Source organism: Notamacropus eugenii, chromosome 2 (genome assembly GCF_028372415.1).
Source record: "Notamacropus eugenii isolate mMacEug1 chromosome 2, mMacEug1.pri_v2, whole genome shotgun sequence".
Classification (NCBI taxonomy): Eukaryota; Metazoa; Chordata; class Mammalia; order Diprotodontia; family Macropodidae; genus Notamacropus; species Notamacropus eugenii.
Genome location: NC_092873.1, coordinates 125,548,485 through 125,572,030, shown reverse-complemented (window position 1 = coordinate 125,572,030; position 23,546 = coordinate 125,548,485). Strand labels below are relative to the sequence as shown.

The 23,546-nt window shown below is 38.4% G+C and overlaps 1 long non-coding RNA gene across 7 annotated transcripts; it reads right to left on the bottom strand.

Annotated features, from left to right (window-relative positions):
• Nucleotides 1-1,621: 1,621 nt before the first annotated feature.
• On the bottom strand, nt 1,622-23,307 carry LOC140526362 (uncharacterized). 7 transcript variants are annotated; one of them, XR_011974332.1, is made up of 7 exons: nt 20,522-23,307; nt 20,018-20,187; nt 19,822-19,896; nt 17,039-17,210; nt 14,179-14,256; nt 9,309-13,964; nt 5,557-5,927 (listed from the first exon to the last, which is right to left on the bottom strand). It is a non-coding gene; the product is annotated as an uncharacterized lncRNA (long non-coding RNA). The 7 variants fall into 7 exon arrangements; XR_011974329.1 differs by lacking the exons at nt 9,309-13,964; nt 14,179-14,256 and adding an exon at nt 1,622-5,055 and having other exon boundaries at nt 5,648-5,927; nt 20,522-23,206; XR_011974330.1 differs by having other exon boundaries at nt 9,309-14,256.
• Nucleotides 23,308-23,546: the final 239 nt, after the last annotated feature.

Sequence of the window (23,546 nt, the reverse complement as noted above, 5' to 3'; positions counted from 1 at the left end):
TGGAATCAGAGGACCTAGGGTTTGAATCCCATCCCTATCACTTCCTACTTGTGTGACCTTGGGCAAGTGACTTAACCTCTCTGAACCTCGGTTGTTTATATGTTAAATGAGAGTGTTGGACCTAGATAGCTTCTAAGGTCTATTTCAGCTCTAAATCATCTGATCTTTTTCCTACCTCTTACACTTCATCCCCTGTGAATCCTGGAACAACATCTGCTTACTCTCTTAGATTATAACTTCTACCTGGCCCTTCCCTCCCTCCCCCAGATCCCTTCCCTTGGGTCCTGTTAATTGTCCCATAGCCCATGGCACAAATCACTCCCTAGGGAATGGGGACTCCACTGTTTTTTGCCTCACACCCAAACAAAAACAACCTGCTCTTAGATAACAGTTCCACTGCTTTTCACCTTGCAAAGGTAAACCTGGAGACCCCAGAAACTGCCTATTGCTTGTCAGGCCAGCCCCTTCTGCCCATTTGTGTCAGACAATTATAGATCTGACTACACTGGAGAGAAATTATAAAGGCTTTCAGGGAGCAGACTAGGGGCTCTAGAAGTGTTTGGTGTCAACTGTATTACTTGCCAGTAGCACAGACTCTTTTAGCAGATACCCAATTCAATTTAACAAATATTTATTAATCACTTACTATGGAAAAGACATAAAGAAAATATGGCATAGTGGATAAAGTGTTGGGCATGGATCAAAGCCTGAGGTTCAGATCTTACCAAAGATGCTGACTAGCTGTGTAACCACTTCTGGTGAACATCTCTTTCAACACTCCCACCTCCTTTCTATCTCTAGCTATGAGAACAGTAGTAACCAAATCAACATTACCACCCCTGGATAGGGCCAGTCCATCAATTGCCTAGTGCTTCATTCACTAACCTCTATAACTTTTCAGAACAAAATGCTCTTCTCTGAGCACCATTCCCAATATGTGTTGTCTTTATCCTATTACAGAGTAAGCTCCCAGAGAGTGAAGATTATCTTGCTTTCAGTTTTGTATCCCTTAGTACTTATCACGGTGCCAAGCACATAGTAAGTGTTTAACAAATGCTTTTTCATTATCCATTCAGCAATGGGCAAGTTATTTAACCTCTATATGGCTTCAGGGAACTCCCTAGAATTTATCTATACCATATTGCAATCTGCATTGGGTTAGGATCTGATGTGGAGAAGGTAGTTTGCAAACAGAATTTTCCTCACACTGTTGAAATCAAAGATCCTTCACTTGTTTAGTCAGTCAGAGAAATCCTAAAGTAGTGCAGCTCGGTGAGATATGATAAAGACAGGGACTATCTTTCTTTTCTCATATTTGTATCCCCAGCTCTTAGCACAGTACCTGGCACATAGAAGGTATTTAATAAACATTTATTGACTATTATTTTGTGATAAGGGCAGTTAGGTGGTACAGTGGATAAAGAACTAGAAACAGGAAGACATCTTCATGAGTTCAAATCCAGCCTCAGATACTTACTAGCTGTGTGACTTTAGGCAGGTCATTTAACCATTTGTAAAGGTGCTGAAGAAGGAAACGGCAAACCACTCAAGCATCTTTGCCAAGAAAACCCCAAACGGGGTCATGAAGAGTCAAACATGATGGAAATGACTCAACAACAAAGCAAGAAAAATTCTTTAATAATTAGTTCAAGACTCTCTCTGTGTCAGATAGTGGGAGTATAAGGGGATAAAAATGAACAGCCCATACCCCCAAGGAGGTTATATGATACTGGAGAAATGGAACACAAACACAGGAAGACAAATAAATGTATGATAATGTGAAGGAAAGAGGTCTAAAAACAGAAAGAGTCAGAATAGGCTTCACAAGAGAAACAGTAATTGAGCTAACTGTCAGAGAAACAGAAGAGGCAGAGCTGAAGAGAGATGGAATTCTGGGCATGAAGGACAATCTACACAAAGGCGTAGAAAGCAATGCAAGAAATAGAGTTTCCAATTCTGGGGACAGCTACTAGTGTTATTTTTGTTCTTGAAAAGAGTAATAAATTAGGTTGGGGCTAAATTGTAGATAGTTTAAAAGTCAGTCCAAGAAGTTTGTATTTTGTCCTAGAGGGTACAGGTAACCTTATTCAGTGTACGCTCCTTTTATACAATGAATTGGAGTTGTTTGGGGGATCCACAGGATATCATCAAAAGGAGCATTTGATAAAATTTTCCTCTCTGTATTATTTCTGCTTTTTTTATTTCTTGTACATAAATCTCCAGTGCCGAGGATAGTGACTGGCACACAGCTATTATTTAATAAATCCTGGTTAATTGATTAGTTTATGGTAATTGTTTTCTATAAACGAGTGTTTTTGTGATAAACTATCCTCCATACCCAAGGCTGGTTGTGCTTCATTCTTAAAGAGGACCAAAATGACATCACTATGATAAAGTCAAATTTCACTGTGTCTGACTGCGGCTGATCAGACCAATATGAGCTCAGAATGTTCTATTACAGGTTGGCACAAATAGTCCACGTGAATGAACACTTGGGCTGGATACTCCAGATTTGTGCATCCTGTATTTCCTTTGAGCTTTTTCAATTTTGCTTTGCTCATAGAGCACAGCAAGCACCTTCTCTGATGTGGGTACGCCATGCTGAGTGGTCCTGTGTCGCTGTCTCCCATATCACCCAAAGTTCTGAAGAGAGACCTTGAGAGTATCCCTGTATCGCTTCTCCATACCGCAGGAGGAAAGTAATATAGGCCACTGGTGTAGAATTTATGTATCCTGAGGTTTATTGGAGGATACTCTTTGCAGCCAGTAGAGGTCTCTAGAGGACTGGAGATGAGCCTGTATTTCTCAGGTTTGTCTCTAGTCTGTTCTCCATCAAGTTATAAGGTTCTACAGTCTCAGGCTAGAGGGGGGAGCAAAAAGTATGATAGATCCCCAGATGGTTAGTGGAGGATTGCAATACCCCAGATGGGGAAGGAGCGCCAAAGGGAGATCTCCAGGTATCCCAGAAAGGGTCTCATCTCTGAGGCATGGCAGTAATGACTTGTTTTCTAATTCCCAGGGATTATAGAGCAGTAACTAACTAGATGGAATGCAGAATTCTTCCAGGATAGAGGAGAAAAGGTTTACAACTTTCTCTTGACATTCTACAAGTGAATGCTGACCTGAATAGTGGGAGAGCAGGAAAGGGGGAGATCAGTGGAACTCCAGGATTATAATATTAAGGAGAAAAGTCCTCATCTTATCAATATAGCTGTATATAGGTAAATATTCCCTAGCAAACAGTATCTGTTTATGAACATTCACAAAGGAAGGATGGCACCTGCAATTATTAAAGTCCAGAATAGCACATATATTCCTGAAGTTTGGTTGGCACCAATGCTGGGCTACTGAGTTTTTTTGAGCAAAAGAGTGATTTAGTCATTTTAGGAATATAAATTTGGCAGCTGTGTGGAGGATACCTTGGAGAAGAGAGAAATTCAAAGCAAAAAGACTAACTAGGAAATGATGAAGGGCTGAATTAGGATAATGATCTTGCAAATGAAGAGAGGGTCATGGATGTAGAGTATAGTGGTCAGGAAATGAATAGTGATCCTTCAAGGGAACCCAAGGAATGGTCACACAAGTAGGAGGAGAATTGAAAACTGTCAGAAAAGGAAAGAGCAGAGAGTATTCAGGAAAAGATGGTAGTTAACTGTTACCAAAAGCTGCATAGAATGAGAACTGAAAAAAAATACCACTGGATTTGAAAGATCATAGGATTATAGCTATAGAGCTGAGAGGGACTTCAGAGTCCATATAGTCCAATCCCTTTATTTATGGAGGAGGAAACAGAGACCCAGAAATGTGAAGTGATTTGACCAAGGAGGAACGGAGCCAAGATTCAAGCCCAGGTCCTCTGACTCTACACTGTAGAGTCAATAGCTGTTCACTGTATCATCCATAATCTCTGGGGTACCTTTTAGCTCTGAGATTCTATGATTCTACAGGAAAATGAGAAAAAAGAAAAGGAAAGTGGGCAACATGTAATACGTTTCCACCCTTTCTCTGGCCATATTAAATATGACATTATTTCAAAATATCCATGATTTCCTCTGGATCCTGTGAGCTTGTTTATGACCTAAAGATGGAAATGTTTATGAACCTTCACCCTGGGCCACTTCCCACAGTTTTAGAAAAATGGGGGTAGAAGAATCTACTGGGACTGTACATTGCAGGAAAGCTTCAAGAGGAGAGGAAGAAAGCAGAATAAAGAGAAATCAAAAAGAAGCAATTGAACAAGAGACATGTTGTTGCTGTTAAGTCACTCAGTCATGTCCGACTCCTTGTGACCATACCATGTCAGGCCCCTCTATCCTCCACTATTGAAAAAACACTTTAGAACTGTCCATGGGGCTGTGAGATGATGATGGAGATAGCCTACAGAAGAGAATTCTTAGAGAAGATACAAGGGCAGCTATCTGTCTTCAAATTTATGACACACGGAGGAGGGATTTTTGTAGTTGTTCTGCTTAGCCCCAGACAACAGAACTCAAAGCAGAGGGCAGAAGTTGCAGTGAGGCAAGTTTTACCTTTATGTCAGGAAAAAAAATTTCTCAGAATTATACAAAAGTGGAATAGGTCACCTCAGAATTATACAAAAGTGGAATAGGTCACATCAGGAGATAGTGAAGACCTCCGTATCACTAGAAGTCTTCACGTAGAGGCCGAATGACCATTTAATAGGAATGTCATAGGGAGGGTTTTTTTTCGTACATAATCTCTGGGGGCCCTTTCAGCTCTGAAATTCTACTATTCTACAGGAAAAAGAGAAAAAAAGGAAAGTGAGCAACGTGTAATATGTTTCCATCCTTTAAATTACTTCAAAATGTCCATGATTTCCTCCATGCAGATATTGTTTTACCAACACAGATGCTAACTGGACTATACTTTTGTTGATATTTCTGTGTATATATGTGTATGAGTTTCTTTGGTCAAAAAATTCATTGTCTGATGGTCACTGCTTTGGCGATGAGCTTTTCTGAATTTAGCAGGTTGATCTTTGAATAACGATGTCTCTCCAAATTCATACTTAAAGCCTCTTTAATTCAGTAGAACCTGTTAAAGAACCCAGAGTCATTGTTATACCACAATGCAGCATTAGACTAGAACTTTAATAAAGAATTTAAAAAATTTTAAGTGCTAACATGTGTAACCTATCTCAAATTGCTTGCTATCTTGGGGAAGAGGAGAGTTGAGGGAGGAAGAAAAATTTGAAACTCCAAATCTTATAAAAAATGATATTGAAAACTATTTTATATGTAATTGGAAAAAATAAAATTCCATTAAATAATTTTTAGGTGCTAAATATTCTTCTTTTCTAGTATTTCCTTTTTTTCTTCCTAAAATTTCCTTTTCCTCTTTGTAAAGTAAAGGCATACTGTAATATTGTGAAAATAATGTGATTTTGATTCTAGACCAACACAATAAAACAAATATCCCACAATAAAGAGAATCACATGAATTTTTTTGGTTCCCAGTGCACATGAAAGTTATGTTTGCACTATACTGTAGTCTATTAAGTGTGAAATAGTGTTGTCTAAAAAAATACACATAGCCTAATTAAAAAACACTTTATAGTGGAAAAAAGTGCTAACAATCATCTGAGCCTTCAACAAGTCATCATCTTTTTGCTAGTAGAGGGTCTTGCCTTGATGTTAATGGCTGCTGACTTAGTGTAGTGCTGGTTACTGAAGGTTGTAGTGGCTCTGGCAATTTCTTAAAATTAGACAGCAATGAAGTTTGCCAGGTCAGTTGATGATCCTTTGATGAAACATTTCTTTGTAGCTTGCAATACTGTTTGATAGCAGTCTACCCTCAGTAGAACTTCTTTCAAAATTGGAGTCAATACTCTCAAATCCTTCTGCTGCTTTGTCAACTAAGTTTATGTAATATTCTTCAATATTATTGCATCTCAAGGAATGAGGAGACTGGAAAAGAAGGAGAAAGATGGGGAATGGCCAATCAGTAGAGCAGTCAAAACACATTCAACATTTATTAAGTTCACCTTTTTACATGGGTGTACTTAGTGGTGCCCCAAAACAATCACAATAGTAACTTCAAAGAGCACTGATCACAGATCATCATAACAGATAGAATAATAATAAAAAAGTCTGCAATATTGTGAGAATTACCAAGATGTGACACAGAAACACAGTGTGCACACATACTGTTGAAAAAATGGTGCCAACAAACTTGCTCAATTAGGGGTTGCCACAAACCTTCAATTTAAAAAAACCCCACAATATCTGCAAGTGCAAAATAAGTCTGCTTTTCTCCCTTCAACCAGGTCAATAAGCCATCAGCACTCTGGGTTGTAAGAATGCTGCAGTTTGGGATGCTGGGAACCCCAAAATGCAAGGATATGGGCGGGGTCTGTCTCTAAAGAATTTGACCATTCAAGCCTCCTTTCAGTCAAAAGTAGTGGGCTAGATTCTAAGCGAATCTCTACAATGTAAAGGAGTAAGACTGGTACTTATATACAAGAAAAAGCAGTAAGATCTAGATGGAATCAAGGAGTGGTAAATTCCCTGGCGAGAAGCAGTTAAAAGGATTATTGAGTGTATAGGTGCCCTGGGTTGGGCCAAATACCTCAGAGGAAACACCAGGGACAGGGTTGCTGAAATGTATGGGAAAATTCAGGGTCCACATCCCATCACCCCATCAAGAGGACCAAAGGATCCAAAGAAACCTCCAGGTTTCTTATCATATTCGATTACTGCAATCACAGGAATTTCTTAAGCCCAAATACATGGTCCTAGAACCTCCTCCTGATACAATTATTTTCTCTAACTGTTCTTGCCCTCTTGGGCACTCAATTCACAGTCTGGAATGCAACAGAGACTGACTCATTCAATCTTTGGCCTCACTAAATATCTAGGAAGCAGCCTTCTAACATGGCCAGAACATATTAGGTATTTAGTAAGCGCATATTCACTTCTTAAGTTGCCTTTTACAAATTGCTATTTTCATGTTTTAGATGTTTCCAGTAATAATAAGAGAAGCAGACAAAAAGGTTTTGTGTTGGCCAGAATACAGGGTCCACACCAGGAGTTAGTTATTTGTCCTTGGCAGATATACATAATTACACAACAAAATGGATAAGGAAAGTGGAGTTTAATGATATTAAATTATTCTCCTAGCTTTTGTCTCTAATCAACTTCAGTTGCCTGCCAACTGAGGAGGATCTTGGAAATAAGACAGACCAGTATCCCCTGCCTACACGCAGCTCCAGTGTTTATTACTGTAGTTACTATTTTTTATCAAAGTCCCCAGTGCTGAGCACCAGAATCCTATTCTCTAACTGTAAGTTAAAAAGTATTTTCTAATACTGCCAAAAAATTGCCTGAGACCACAGACTTTGAAACAGCAGCAGAGGCAATTAAAACAAGAGTCTTAATCCTAGCCTGGGGCATTTTCACTGGTTTTTGTTGGCTACCCTTAGCTAGGCCTAGTAGTTCATAATCTTAGCTATGGGCTAAAAGAATTGTCAACCTTTTCTTGTCTGGGAGAGTTTCTAGTCCCTAGGCTACACTCTCAGCAGTTAGGAACCAAGGAAGGAGTTTTTGTCCTCCTCACTCCAGGTCTACATTTCTTTTTATATATATTTGCCTGCAACAACAACAATAGCCTGTCATAGTAATATTCTGACTAGTGAAAAACCTTGCTGTTTCCTTAAAGTAATAATAATTACAACCGATCTTAAGGTTTTCAACTGCAAAAGCATTATCTCATTATTTTCTTGCCTCTCCTCTCTAGGTGAAATCTCAACCATTCTTTTAAGTCTTTCTACCAAAGATTTATTTTCCCATGTTCTCAATAAAAATACTGGACATTAATACTTAAAAGTTTACAAAGTGCTTTACAATGATCCTTTGAGAATGATGTTATAAATTTGATAGCTCTTCTTTACAGATGAGGAAGCAAACACCCAGAGAGGTGGCATTTGAATCCGGTCATTTCAAATTTCAAGAGCTCTCTCCAATGTATCAGAGTCTCTGTTAATCAATTAGAAGAAGTATGTCTTATTCTTTCTCAGTTCTAGTTCCACCCACTTAGACACTATAGTTTAAATCTACTTACCTCTTGCCCTAGATCTATAAAATGAGCTGGAGAGTTAAATGGCAAACCACCCGGTATCTTTGCCAAGAAAACCTCAACTGGAGTCATGGAGTCAGAACTCTCGAACAAAACAAAACAAAAAACCAAAAAGTAACTTGTCTGTACATATAAACTCAACGGGCAGGGACCAGTTTTGCTTTTTTATAGTTTCCCTAGTATTTACCACAGTGTCCAATATCTAGTGTACTGGTTCAATGTTGATTGACTGATTAAAACACAAGCATTAGGACTCTGCAGCTGTACTTGTGTATTGCTGTAATTATTTAGATGTTGTCTTTTCTATTAGAATGTGAGCATCTACAGGACAGCAGCCATTTTTTACATTTCCTTGTATCCATAGGAGCACACCAAGAAACTTGTAGGTTTGCATGTCCAATAGACATCTTAAACTCTATATGTCCAAAACTAAAGTTGGAGAGGATTCTGGGAAGAAGGTTCTGGGAAGAAAATTCCAGGCTCTCCAAATTTCTTCCACAAAAGATAGAACATTGCCTCAAAATAACACAGAGCTGCAAAATAAAGGGGTAAAGCATTGTCCTGAAACAACTTGAGAGGATCTCAGAAAAGACAAGACCTCCAGGAGCTAAGGTTTGCTCTGAACAAAATGTAAACACCTCCAAGTGGACTCCACTGAATCAACAAACATTAGGCCTTGGGGACAGCTCTGTTGGGAAGTACATGAAGCCTCAAGAACTTTCACCTCACAAAAGTTCATCTAAAAAACAGTGTAGGGATCAGAGAGTTGACTGAGGAATGACTGAAGGACACAACCTCCCTCACCTTACCTAGTGGTGCTGACTGATATGATCAGCTGTGACTGTGGATGAGGAAGATAGAGCTCACTCCCAGTTAAGTGTGTAACACAGGGAGCAAGAACATTTGTGGCACAATGTAGCTGGGGGCTACTGTGGCTTAGAGGAGAAGAGGAGTGCCTAAGGTTGGACTCCTGTACAGAATTTCAGATAATAACAGTAAGGAGGACCTGAGGTCTGAGGCACCATTATCCACAACTCAGGGTGAAAACCTGATTACAATAATAAACTGCTGAAAATAAAGTAAAACAAAACAAAATAAAAATGAGCAAACAAAGAAAAAAGAACCAGATCATAGATAGCTACTATGGTGTAAAAGAAGATCTGGGTTCATATTCAGAGGAAGATAGTGAGGTAAAAAAAACAAGCCACTCCTACCTGAAAAAGTAGCATCACATGGTCACAAGCCCAAAAAGAGTTCTTGGAAGAACTTAAAAAGGAATTTAAAAATCAAATAAGAGAGATCAAGGAAAAATTAGAAGGAAAAATAAAAGCAACATAAGAAAATTATGACAATGAAGTTAACCAATTGAAAAAAGAGATAAAAAAATCTTTTTTCCCCAAAATTTATTAACTTATTTGTTTTCTGTTTTCAACAATCACTTCCATAAGTTTCAAATTTTCTCCTCCTCTTTCCCCTCTCCCTCCCCACAATGACATGCAATCTTATATGGACTGTACATATATATTCCTATTAAACACATTTTCACATTAGTCGTGTTGCATATAGGAATTAAAATGAATGGGAGAAACCATGAGAAAAACAAAACAAAACATAACAAAAGAGAAAATAGTCTGCTTCATTCTGCATTCTGACTCTATAGTTCTTTCTCTAGATGTGGATGGCATTTTGCAATATGAGTTCTTTGGAAATGCTTTAGGTCCTTGCATTGCTGAGAAGGGCTAAGTCTATCAAAAATAGTCCTTGCACATTGTGGCTGTTACTATGTATAATGTTCCCCTGGTTCTGTTCACTTCACTCAACATCAGTTCATATAAATCTTTACAGGTTTTTCTGAAGTCTGACTGTTCATCATTTCTTATACACAATAGTATTCCATTACATTCATATACCACAACTTGTTCAATCATTCTTCAGTTAATGGACCTCCCCTCAACTTCCAGTTCTTGGTCACCACAAAAAGAGCTGCTATAGGGGAGGAGCCAAGATGGCGGAGTAGAAAGATACACATATGCTAATTCCGAAACCCACAGCCCATAAAATACCTATAAAGAACTCCCAACAAATTCTGGAGCAGCAGAAGCCACAGAACAATGGAGCAGAGGAGATTTCTGTTGCAGAGAGACCTGAAAAACTGACCCGAAAGGTCTGTTATGCACTGGACCCCGAGCAGAGCCCAGCCCTGCCTTGGCTGCATGGCACCGAGAGGAACAGATCCGAGCAGGCTTCAGGGACAGAATCTCCAGCAGCCACGCAGGTCCCTCCACCCACAGGTGCCAAGGGTCAGTGAGAGGGTCTCTTTGGCTGGCCAAGAGGGGAGTGGGGTGTCCCCATAACTCAGGCCCCCTCAGGAGGCAGCAGTGAAGGCAGCAGGAGAAGGGGGCTCCCAAAGCAGACAGGAGCTCGGATCCATTGTTGAAGGTCTCTGCCTAAACACCCTAAGGGAACTGAGCCCCTTGTGGTGGCCCTGCCCCAACCTGAGCACCTGAACTTAATCTCACACTGAATAGCAGCCCCACCCCCACTGAAAGCCCTGAGGCTGGGAAGCAGCATTTGAATCTCAGCCCCCAAGCACTAGCTGGGTGGATCTGGAGGTGAGGTGGGTGTGGAGAGGAAACTCAGAGGTCAAGTAACTGGCTGGGAAAAGGCCCAGAAAAGGGGGGGAAAAAATAAGACCATAGAAGGTTACTTTCTTGATGAACAAATATCTCCTCCCTTCCTTTCAGATGAGGAAGAACAATGCTTACCATCAGGGAAAGACATGGAAATCAAGGCTTCTATATCCCAAACATCCAAAATAAATATTCAATGGACTCAGGCCACGGAAGAGCTCAAAAAGCATTTTGAAAATCAAGAAGGAGAGGTGGAGGAAAAAGTGGGAAGAGAAATGATAGAGATGCAAGAAAAGCATGAAAAGCAGGTCAACACCTTGCTAAAGGAGACCCCAAAAAATGCTGAAGAAAATAACACCTTGAAAAATAGGCTAACTCAATTGGCAAACGAGGTTCAAAAAGCCAATGAGGAGAAGAATGCTTTCAAAAGCAGAATTAGCCAAATGGAAAAGGAGGTTCAAAAGTTCATTGAAGAAAATAGTTCTTTCAAAATTAGAATGGAACAGATGGAGGCCAATGACTTTATGAGAAACCAAGAAATCACAAAGCAAAACCAAAAGAATGAAAAAATGGAAGGTAAAATATCTCATTGAAAAAACAACTGACCTGGAAAATAGATCCAGGAGAGACAATTTAAAAATTATGGGACTACCTGAAAGCCATGATCAAAAAAAGAGCCTAGACATCATCTTTCATGAAATTATAAAGGAAAACTGCCCTGAGATTCTAGAACCAGAGGGCAAAATAAGTATTCAAGGAATCCACTGATCACTGCCTGAAAGAGATCCCAAAAGAGAAACTCCTAGGAACATTGTGACCAAATTCCAGAGTTCCCTGGTCAAGGAGAAAATATTGCAAGCAGCTAGAAAGAAACAATTCAAGTATTGTGGAAATACAATCAGGATAACACAAGATCTAGCAGCTTCTACATTAAGGGATCGAAGGGCATGGAATAGGATATTCCAGAAGTCAAAGGAACTAGGACTAAAATCAAGAATCACTTACCCAGCAAAACTGAGTATAATACTTCAGGGGAAAAATTGGTCTTTCAATGAAATAGAGGACTTTCAAGCATTCTTGATGCAAAGACCAGAGCTGAAAAGAAAATTTGACTTTCAAACACAAGAATAAAGAGAAGCATGAAAAGGTAAACAGCAAAGAGAAGTCATAAGGGACTTATAAAAGTTGAACTCTTTACATTCCTACATGGAAAGACAATAATTGTAACTCTTGAAACTTTTCAGTATCTGGGTAGTGGGTGGGATTACACATACCCACACACACACACACACACACACACACACACACACACACACACACACACACACACACACACACCACAGAGTGAATGGAATAGGATGGGATCATATCTCTAAAAAATAAAATAAAGCATTGAGAGAGAAATATATTGAGAGGAGAAAGGGAGAAATGGAATGGGGCAAATTATCTCTCATAAAAGAGGCAAGCAAAAGACTTTTTAGTGGAGGGAAAAAGAGGGGAGGTGAGAGAAAATCATGAAGTTTACCCTTATCACATTGCACTAAAGGAAGGAATAAAATGCGCACTCATTTTGGTATGAAAACCTATCTTACAATACAGGAAAGTGGGGGAGAAGGGGATAAGCAGGGTGGGGGGGATGATGGAAAGGAGGGCAATGGGAGGAGGGAGCAATTTGAAGTCAACACTCTTGGGGAGGGACGGGATCCAAAGAGAGAATAGAAACAATGTGGGGCAGGATAGGATGGAGGGAAATATAGTTAGTCTTACACAACACGACTATTATGGAAGTCATTTGCAAAACTACACAGATATGGCCTATATTGAATTGCTTGCCTTCCCAAAGGGAATGGGTGGGGAGGGAGGGATGAAGAGAAGTTGGAACTCAAAATTTTAGGAAGAACCATCGAGTTCTGTTCTTGCTACTAGGAAATAAGAAATACAGGTAAAGGGGTATAGAAAGTTATCTGGCCTATAGGACAAAAGAGAAGATGGGGACAAGGGAAGGGAGAGATCATAGAAGGGAGGGCAGATTGGTGATAGGGGCAATCAGAATGCTCGGTGTTTTGGGGTGGGGGGAGGGGACAAATGGGGAGAAAATTTGGAACCCAAAATTTTGTGAAAAATGAATGTTAAAAGTTAAATAAATTAATTTAAAAAAAAGAGCTGCTATAAATATTTTTGTACATGTGGGTCCGTTTCCTATTTTTATGATCTCTTTGGGATACAGCCCTAGAAGCACTATTGCTGGGTAAAAGGGTGTGCACATTTTTGTAGCCCTTTGGGCATAGTTCCAAATTGTTCTTAGCTCCACCAATAATGAATTAGTGCTTCAACTCTCCCATATCTTCTCCAACATTTATCATTTGCCTGTTTTGTCATGTTAGCCAGTCTGATAGGTGTAATGTGATACCTCTGAGTTGTTTTGATGTGCAGAGATACAGAATCTTAAGGAAGAAAATTACTCCTCAGTGGGGGAGTGGGGAAAGAAGGAGGGAGGTAGAGATCTTGGATCTCAATTTTAAAAAAATGTTAAAAATTGTTTTTACATGTAATTGGAGAAAAATTAAAAATCATAAAAATCCTTGAAAACTACAATTGGGCAAAGGGAATTTAATGATGTTTTAAGAAACCAAGAAATAATAAAATTAGAAGAAACAGAAAAGTATCTGAAACATCTCATTAGAAAAACAACTAATCTGGAGAACAGATCAAGGACAGATAACATAAGAATTGTAGGACTACTTGAAAGTAATGATGAAAAAAAAAAATCTAGATACAATATTAAAACAAATTATTAAGGAATAATGTCCTGAAGTTCTAGAACAAGAGGCCAAAGTAGAAATAGAAAAAAAAAATCTACTGTTCTCCACCAGAGAGATCCCAGGAGTAAAACTTATAGGAATGTCAAAGTCAAGTTTCAAAGCCCCAGGTTAAGGAGAAAATATTGCAAGCAATACAACAAAAACAATTTAAATACTTTTGAGATACAGTCAGGATTTCAAGAGACCTAGCAACTTCTATACTAAAAGATCACAAGTCTTGAAACATTATATTTTTGAAAAGCAAAAGAGCTGGGGTTAAGACCAAAAATAACTTACCCAGCAAAGTTGAGTACAGTCCTGAATGAAAAAAAAATGGACATTACCAACTGAAAGACTTTCAAATTTCCTGTTATTGTAAAGAGTACTGCTATCCTCCCAATCCTTTGTGCTTCTGTGGGTGGAGAACAAACTCCAAAACCTGAAAGAGGGGGGTTTTAGGTAACCAAAATTTACAGGAGAAATGGCCTTGCTCTCCAAATAATAAATAAAATTTGGGCATGCCCATCTAGCAGGCAAACATAAACACCAAAAATAAAAAAAAACATAAAAATAAGAATAATATAACAATGATCATCAACATTAAATAATGTTGAGGGCCAGGGTGGAGTGTGGTTGACAAGATCAGGATAGACCTTCGGGGAAACTGTTCTTTGAGACTGTGCTCGTTATCATCCGGAATGACTCTCCATGCTCCCCAGATGTTGCAGTCTCTGTGAGACAAAGAAGAGAATTACAGAAAACAAGGGATACGTAAAATAGATGCCCTCTAGGCTCACAGTCTTTAAGATAAGACTGATTCAATCACTAGGGCAGGAGACAAGCAGAACGTCACATAGGCTTGCAGTTTCTGTCTAAAAATACTCAGACCCTCAGTTCAATAAACGGAGTTGGTCTTTCTTCTCCCACCTCCTGTGTCTTTCTTCTTCACCACATCACCCAGCTGTGTGGGGACACAGGCCGTCCGCTACAAAATAACATAGTATCCTTGTTTCTGGTAACCCACCCCAAACATTCATTAAATCTGCATATTTTATCTTAAGTCTTAGCTGTCCCATATAACCATCCAATGCCTGGAAATATTTTCCCTTGGAAATCCTGGAATAAGCTTATTGTCAGAGCAGCTCTAGAGGGGTGCTCTTTCTAGTAGATCTGTCTCCCTGGAGCCAAGTTACCTACAGAATTTCCCTACTCAATGCTGCTAAAATCTGCTAGTGATAAAGACTTAACCTCATTTAGTAAGGCTTAACACAGTCTCTTAAATTTCGTTTTCTAGTGAACTAATTTATGTGGTGAAAACCAGCTCAAACTTCCTGTATGTGTGTGTATACACATACAATATGTGTGTATATGTATATATATGTGTGTGTGTATACATATACGTACATATATATGTTTGTATGTATATACAATTACCCTGAAAGTAAAAAAGATTCAGTTTTTACATGCCACTTGCTCTTTTTATCTTTACTTGAACTGTTTACCTGATATGGACAATGCTATCTACAGGCTGAAGGAGGAATCTTAAAAAGGGTCCTTGAGGGCCTAACTTCTAAAATAAGTCTTTTTGTCTCTTAATATTATCAGGCAAAGACTTCAAAATAGAGAAAACATGATTTTAAAAATTTCTTTTTATATATTATTTTATACATAACTATCTTTAGTCCAGTTTTGAAAATACATGCACACACACACACACACACACACACACATTGTTGTGGTTCCGTCATTCAGTCATGTCTGACTCTTTGTCTTACCCCATGGACCATACTGTCCATTAGGTTTTCTTGGCAAAGATATGAGAGTGTTTTGCCATTTTCTTCTCCAGTGGATTAAGTCAAATAGAAATTAAGTGATTTGCCCAGAGTCACACAGCTAGTAAGTATCTGAGGCTAGATTTGAACTCAGGTGTTCCTGACTCTAGGGTTAATGAAGTATAAGATCTTCCCTGTCCATGTAACCACATATCTTCCCTTTTCCCTTGGAACAAGAGTTGTGCTCCTAGGTCTAAAAGTACACAGGTATTTCAATCTTGGATGTCTTGCTATTTTGAACCTCAACTCAGTCCATAGCTGGGATGCATTCTGAGTCACATGGAGCCCTGGCAGGTGCTGAGCCAATTAAGCACTGAGTCACACGAGTTGTGTTGTCTTCTGCACCTATTAGTTGAAGACTAATACTGGGAGGTTGTTATTTTACTTTGGGGCCTACTCACAAGAAGAATGCTTCTTTGTGATTTGTCCAGGAGACACTCTGGGTAGTCATAGTTAAGGAGCTCTCTGGCTTTACAAACCCAAATGTTGGTGCTCCCTGGTCTGGTGATTAGGTATTTATTACTCTGTTTAGACAGCTGGAGCCCTGTCTGTTGGATTCTTTTTTGGATATTCACTTCTTTCTACTTATCTGTCTGTATTGTTTAATTAAAGTAAGATTGTTGACACCTTTGAAACTATCTTTCCTTTAGAAAAGCAGATCAAAGAACCTGTATTAGCAGTCCACCCTGTGTGTTAGTGTGGTTGTTAATACAGACTTCAAACTCAGTACTCTATCCACTGAGCCATCTGACTAACTCCTATATCTGTATCGATCAATAGATAAATATATATACACGCAGATATGTATGTATGTGTACTATATATATATACAAATATATATATGCATGTATATGTATACATATATATAATCATAGCATCTAGAAAAGAGGTCATATTTTCCAGACTTGATGCAACTCATAAATGCATGATCATTAACAAGATAATGTATGGCAAGCCTAAGAAGTCATTTACCTAATTTGCTAATCACAAATTCAGATTAAAAACAGTAAAATCTTTCAAATCTGCAACCCATTATAACTCAGAGATATTTGCGTATGTCAACAAGATTCATAAAAACAAAACAAAAAACTTTTAAAGTTCAACGGTCCTGACTGATTATAGAAATTTTCTATGAAAGGAAAAAGGAGGGATATAGTTATAGCAATATGAAGTCTGTCCCTTCAAGAGCATAGATTAACCTGAACAAGATAAAGCTTCCTTAGCTCTGTTTGATTTCAGGTAAGAGAAGTAGATAACCTTTATTCTGGAACAGCCAACCATACAGTAAAGTTCCACATTATTCACAGGATATGTTAGGCAGGCTCAGAATTAGGGGAAATTTTTTCCCCAAGTGGGAAAATTACCTGTTCAAAAAGGAAAAAACTCAAAGGGGAAAGTGAATAAAGCAGATTCTACCTGCACCCACCTACATAAGGTTGTTCCTTCAATTTTCTTGGCATAGACACACACCTTTAACAGATCTCAGACCACAGTCCTTTTAAGGAGCATATGGCATTTCTCCTGAATGATAGATTATTGCCAGATTTTAATTGATTGTAATGTTGTCCCAGAGCTCTTGGGTGATCAAGCTGAAAGAACTTCTTCTTTGGGTATCAGGACAGCCAGCCTAGTTTTAACCTTTAACTTTTACTGTGTTTGACATGAATTCCAGGAGACTCACCTGTTTCTTGACTTCCTTGATTTGATTCCATTGGTGAGTCTTCTCCATACTTGATACAGAGATCATGGAGACTTGCTCAGCTTCCATGGTAATCAGGTTTACTCAGGTCAGTCATCAGGGATCCCACTTCTGACACTAAAATTGTCAATTCAAAACAAAGACCTAAAAAGATCTTAGAAAGAATTTTATTAAGTAAGTTCATCAGAAAAGAGAACCAGAAAAGAGGGTGGCTCTCTTCCTGAATTTCTGTGAAATTTACATTAGCAAGAGTTCAAACAAAGGTGCCAACAGATGAACTACATGCGCACAGTTTGCTTCATATATATATATACACATACACATATATTATAAACATATAATATATATGTAATATGTATATACACATATACATACATATGTGTGTATGTGTTTATGTGTATATATGTATATGTAGGTATGTATACATGTGTGTATATAAGCAGATAAGTATAAACATTCAATAAAACTGAGATAAAGGAACAGAAGTTCATAATAAAACCAAACATATTCAAGAACAGTGAATGGGAAAGTTAGAAAACCAGAATATTATAGTTGGGGGGTAGTTTAGAGTTCATGATTCTTGGAGACTGGTTGTTTTAGGTGAGAATGGCTAAAGTAAAGATGGAAGTCAAATGAGTTGAGGAGAATGACCTGAGAGGCCAGGGTGAAGACTGAAGTCACTCAAGATGATGACAGGAGTTAGGAGGGAGGGGAAAGCTGTACATCATTTGCTGAAGTCATGAAGGAAAGTGTAAGAGTACTGGCTTCTTAGAGAAAAACTTAATGGTTAAGCAGTTTAGAAAATTGTGGTTTTCTTTCTTAGCTCTGTAGGCTTACATGGTTTGTTTGCTACTTATCAGGATGAAATCTGCCCCAAAGATCTGAACAAAGGAAAAAATTTCTATATGCTATTAATAAACTTTCTAAGATGCTGGTTATATTATGAAACTGATAAATTCAATTAAGATCTATTCTCTAAATTCATCTATATTAATAGTTAAACAATTTGAAATTTAGAATAAAATGTTGCAGCATTCTATTCAAACACATAAAAATTACAGACTGATTTTGTTTCTGTGTTTTTCATTTGACTTCATTTAGTAATAGTTATGTCTGGAAATTACAATTACTGTTCTGATTTCTTTAAAAGCAAACTAAAAAAACTTCAAATTCCTGCCTCTCTTTATGGGTGTGGGCAAGAAACTGGCTTCCATGATACTTATTAGTTGACCATAGCCTGACAACACATGAAAGGATAACTAGATTTACTGGCAAAAGAAAATCTATTGGAAAAAAAAAAAAGCCACGTAGTGGTAATTGGAGAATGAGTCAGTGTCTGGGATCTAATTGTGTATGACAAAAAGTTCATTCCAAATGGGCAAATTGAATATGCGAGGAAATAAAAAAAATTAATAATGAATATATATACTGTTATCATAAACTTATTTTTGAAATTAAGAATTATTCATTTTTAATTCCATTATTTTTGCAATGTTATCAATTCTTCTAGCAACTCTAATATGACTCATTAGTTGATAATACTTCTCCTAAAATATCCATCTAACCTAACTAATCCTCTTCAGCACATTCCTCTACATTGTGTTAAAGTATGCATCCTTGAGCTGGATCTAGTACATGGATGAATTCTTGCTCTTAATCAAAATGAATACTAGAAAATGATATATTGCATAAGCCAAAGAATATTATTCTATGGCAAATAGGTGATGGCTGCTTTGGGTGAGCATCACATTAATTAATTAGCTTGAAAAAAGATTCAAGGCATTCTGACTTCTCATTATTAGTGGGATCAGATTGCTCAAGAATGCAGTTAGATATGTGTGATAGCCTTACTTTTTAAATTTGGTAGAAAAGAAATGATAGTAGCACATTAATCCTGAAGATTCTGCTGAGTAGCTTTTTCCCAGTCTGTTTTGTACAGACATCAGCTATAACTGATTCTTTGATTCTTGGATAGATCAGAGACATCATCTGCAATTTTGATTTAATTATCAGCGCAATGTTACACTATTTATAGCCATGTAACACAAAGGGAAAATACTGATGTTACAAAGCTAGGCTTCTGTGGCAAGAAGTATCTTGGGATCACTGAAAGCACAACACAGTTTTACAAAGTGATCTGGCCTGCTTCCAACTTATTTTTCATATTACATACCTGTCCAAGAAATATATGCCAATACTTTAACTCAATGAACTGTTTTCCTGATAGTATATTGTTGCTTAGTCATTTCAGTCATGTCTGGCTCTTCATGACCCCTTTTGACATTTTCTTAGCAAAAATATTGGAGAGATTTGGCATTTCCTTATCCAATTTATTTCATAAATGAGGAAGCTGAGGCAAACAGAGTTAAGTAACTTGCCCAGGGTCATACAGCTATTAAGTGTCTGAGAATAGATTTGAATTCAGGTTTTCCTGACTCTAAACCCAATGCTCTATCCTTCGAGCCACCTAGCTGCCCCAATAATATACTATAACTGCGCAAAATGCAATCTTCATCCATTCCTTATGTGTATTGCTAGGTTGTTTTCTTTGGAATGACTACGGGTCTTAGTGAGGAAGTCCTGTAGTTTTCTGTGATTTAGGCAAACAGCAAAATTTCATAAGTCAATAGCTAAACTTAATATGCTTGCAGCAGGTGCATCATTTAAGCACCTCATAACCTTTTGTCATATCTGGAACAGCTTTACTTAGGCCTCCCCAGATATGCAATGGTCTGAGGATGGTTCATTCCTGAATCTCAAATTACCTTACTTGAATGATTTCTTGGAAAATGATTCCTGCTTGGGGTAGATGAAATACTGGTTCCTTTGGGGTAATACTGCTGCATATCAGATACAGAAACAGGAGAAAATCAGTAAGTTCCATCTAATTGAGAATTGGATGGGTGGTCATTTAGAGAAAATTAGGAAGTTGAAAGAGTAAAAGATTTAGAACCATCTCACCCCACATGCCCTGTTCCTGCATACTCTTTTGTTCCTCTTCTCCTTTTCTTTACCTTTCTTTGTCCCCTTTCCCTAGAGCAGGAACCTCAGGAATCAAGAACCTGATTTTCTATATGAACGAGTCCACGTAGATGATTGGTGTCCTTCAAGAGTAAATAAAGATGAAACTCCTGAAAGAGGAAAATATTCTAGGGTTCTTTGAAAGCTTAGAGGATTCTGGTTTCTGGAATCCTGGAGAGACAGATAGAGCAGGGAAGGTCAAAAACAGCCTCCATCAACTAGATAAGGACCTGGGACCACAAATGAAGAAAAATGCCTGAAAGTTAATTGGTACTGTCTATGATTAATTTGTGAACTGAGGTATTACTTAAGAATACTAACAAAGAAGAAAGCTACTGTTTGACTATACTTGCTTCTTTCCTTCCAGACTACCTGACTACTCCACCCCTGGGCCTTCAGGCTTGGGAAGCCAGAGGGAAATTTTCCTCTCCACTCATACCCTACCTTCTCTGGAGGAATAGTGCTAGTCTAAGTCCAGCTCTGATCTGGTGATTTGGTCAATCTCAAACCTCTATTCCCCTCAACAAGAGAGAATTCCAAGAAATTTGAGGAAGCTTTAACCACTGCATAATCCAATGAATGTTGATGTGCACTGGTTCCTCCAAAGCATCTCACCAGCTGACCTAAAAAGATTATTGGACCAGGCAAGAGGAAGTGATTTTTTGGATCCTCTACATCATAAAGCCTCATGACCTGAGGAAAGGCACTATCCACCACCACTTGTGACATCACAGGCAACAGTGGCTCTTACAGCCTATCATTAAGGACTGCTGAACACCATCCTAGAAGTCTTCCTCTGGAAAATATTGAGGGAGAAAACGAAGAAGTACACCATTAGGATGATAGTCCTACTGAGTTTCAGCTGCAGTTTGAGTCAGCCCTTCAAGCAGTACTCTTTGAAAACAAAGGACAAAAAACAAAGTACAGTCATTTGTACCCCAAGGCACATCAGCATCATCTGCTACTTATCACCAGTTTTGTGTCTTCAGTACTGTTGGACCTTCTCAACCAGATTTAGGGTAAGGTAGTGGGTTGGCAAGATTTAAGATTAAACTAGATTATGGCTGTAGTCAGGTAAATTTGGGAACTTGGAAAAGGAGAAGGAAACCAAGAAGAAGACTAAGAATTCCTTAGTGTAGCCCAATTACAAACCCACAAAGCCTTGGTCCAGCCATCCACCCTAAAGACTACCCTTAGTGGAAGAGGAAGTCAACCAGGATGCAAAAAGAGGCTAGACACAAAAAGCAACTTGGGCAGTGAGGAAGTATGTAGCACCAATGTGATATTCACAGCATCAACAGCAGCCATGAATATCCCACTGCAATTCAGAATTGTGAAATGCAACAGACTGTCCACATGGAAGACAGAATCAAAACATTTGTTCAGACACCAGAAAGCCAAATCTATCATAGTAACAAAGACATCTATACAAAATAACAATGCAGAGTGCAACACCAGTCCCAAGTCTTCCTCCTGCTAGGCTTCCCACAAACCAGTTCCCTTAAACAAATCACAAGCAAGCTCCTTTAAACAAAATCACAGGGTTGGAGCCAAGATGGTGGAGTAGAAAGATGCACATACACTAGTTCTTCCCCCACAGCCCATAAAATATCTGTAAAGAAAGACTCAACAAATTCTAGAGCAATAGAAGCTACAGAACAACAGAATAGAGGAGATTTCCAGCCCAAGATGACCTGAAAGGCTGATGGGAAAGTCTGTCACACCAGACTTGGAGCAGAGCCCAGTCCAGGCTTGGTCATGTAGCACCGTGCCAAGGAGGACTCAAACAGGCCTTGGGGGCAGAATTCCCAGTGGCAGTAGTCAGGTGGTTGTGGAGAGGAAACTACTATTCACAGATTCTGGGCACAAAAGTTTCTTATTACTCTTAGACCAGTGTACACACTTGATTGTGTCACCTTGGAGGAACTGAGATCTTGCAGATCCGCAGAGTATATCCTACTCTTCACAAAGAACCCAAAAGGCAAGTACATGGTTGGGAAAATGCCCAAAAAAGGGAAAAAATATAAGACTATAAAAGGTTACTTTCTTGGTGAACAGATATCTTCTCCCATCCTTTCAGATGAGGAAGAACAATGCTTACCATCAGAGAAAGACATAAAAGTCAAGGCTTCTGTATCCCAAACATCCAAAATAAATATTCAATAGGCTCAGGCCATGGAAGAGCTCAAAAGGATTTTGAAAATCAAATGAGAGAGATGGAGGAAAAATTGGGAAGAGAAGTGAGAGAGATGCACGAAAATCATGAAAAGCAGGTCAACATCTTGCTAAAGGAGACCCCAAAAAATGCTGAAGAAAATAACACCTTGAAAAATAGGCTAACTCAATTGGAAAAGAGGTTCAAAAAGCCAATGAGGAGAAGAATGCTTTCAAAAGCAGAATTAGCCAAATGGAAAAGGAGGTTCAAAAGCTCACTGAAGAATACAGTTCTTTAAAAATTAGAATGAAACAGATGGAGGCTAATGACTTTATGAGAAACCAAGAAATCACAAAACAAAACAAAAAGAATGAAAAAATGGAAGATAATGTGAAATATCTCATTGGAAAAACAACTGACCTGAAAAATAGATCCAGAAGAGACTGTAAAAATCATGGGACTACCTGAAAGCCATGACCAAAAAAAGAGGCTAGACATCATCTTTCATGAAATTATCAGGGAAAACTGCCATGATATTCTAGAACCAGAGGGTAAAATAAATATCAAAAGAATCCACCAATCACCTCCTGAAAGAGACCCAAAAAGAGAAACTCCTAGGAACACTGTAGCCAAATTCTAGAGTTCCCAGGTCAAGGAGAAAATATTGTAAGCAGTTAGAAAGAAACAATTTGAGTATTGTGGAAATACAATCAGGATAACACAAGATCTAGCAGCTTTTACATTAAGGGATTGAATGGCATGGAATAGGATATTCCAGAAGTCAAAGGAACTAGGACTAAAAGCAAGAATCACCTACCCAGCAAAACTGAGTATAATACTTCAGGGGAAAAAATGGTCTTTCAGTGAAATCGAGGACTTTCAAGCATTCTTGATGCAAAGACCAGAGCTGAAAAGAAAATTGGACTTCCAAACACAAGAATCAAGAGAAGCATGAAAAGGTAAACAGGAAAGAGAAATCATAAGGGATTTACTAAAGTAGAATTGTTTACATTCCTACGTGGAAAGACAATATTTATAACTCTTGAAACTTTTTTCAGTATCTGGGTAGTGGGTGGGATTACACATACCCACACACACACACACACACACACACACACACACACACACACACACACACAGAGAGAGAGAGAGAGAGAGAGAGAGAGAGAGAGAGAGAGAGAGAGAGAGAGAGAGAGAGAGAGCACAGGTTGAGTTGAATAAGAAGGGATCATATCTAAAAAAAATAAAATTAAGGAGTGAGAGGAATACATTGGGAGGAGAAAGAGAGAAATGGAATGGGGCAAATTATCTCTC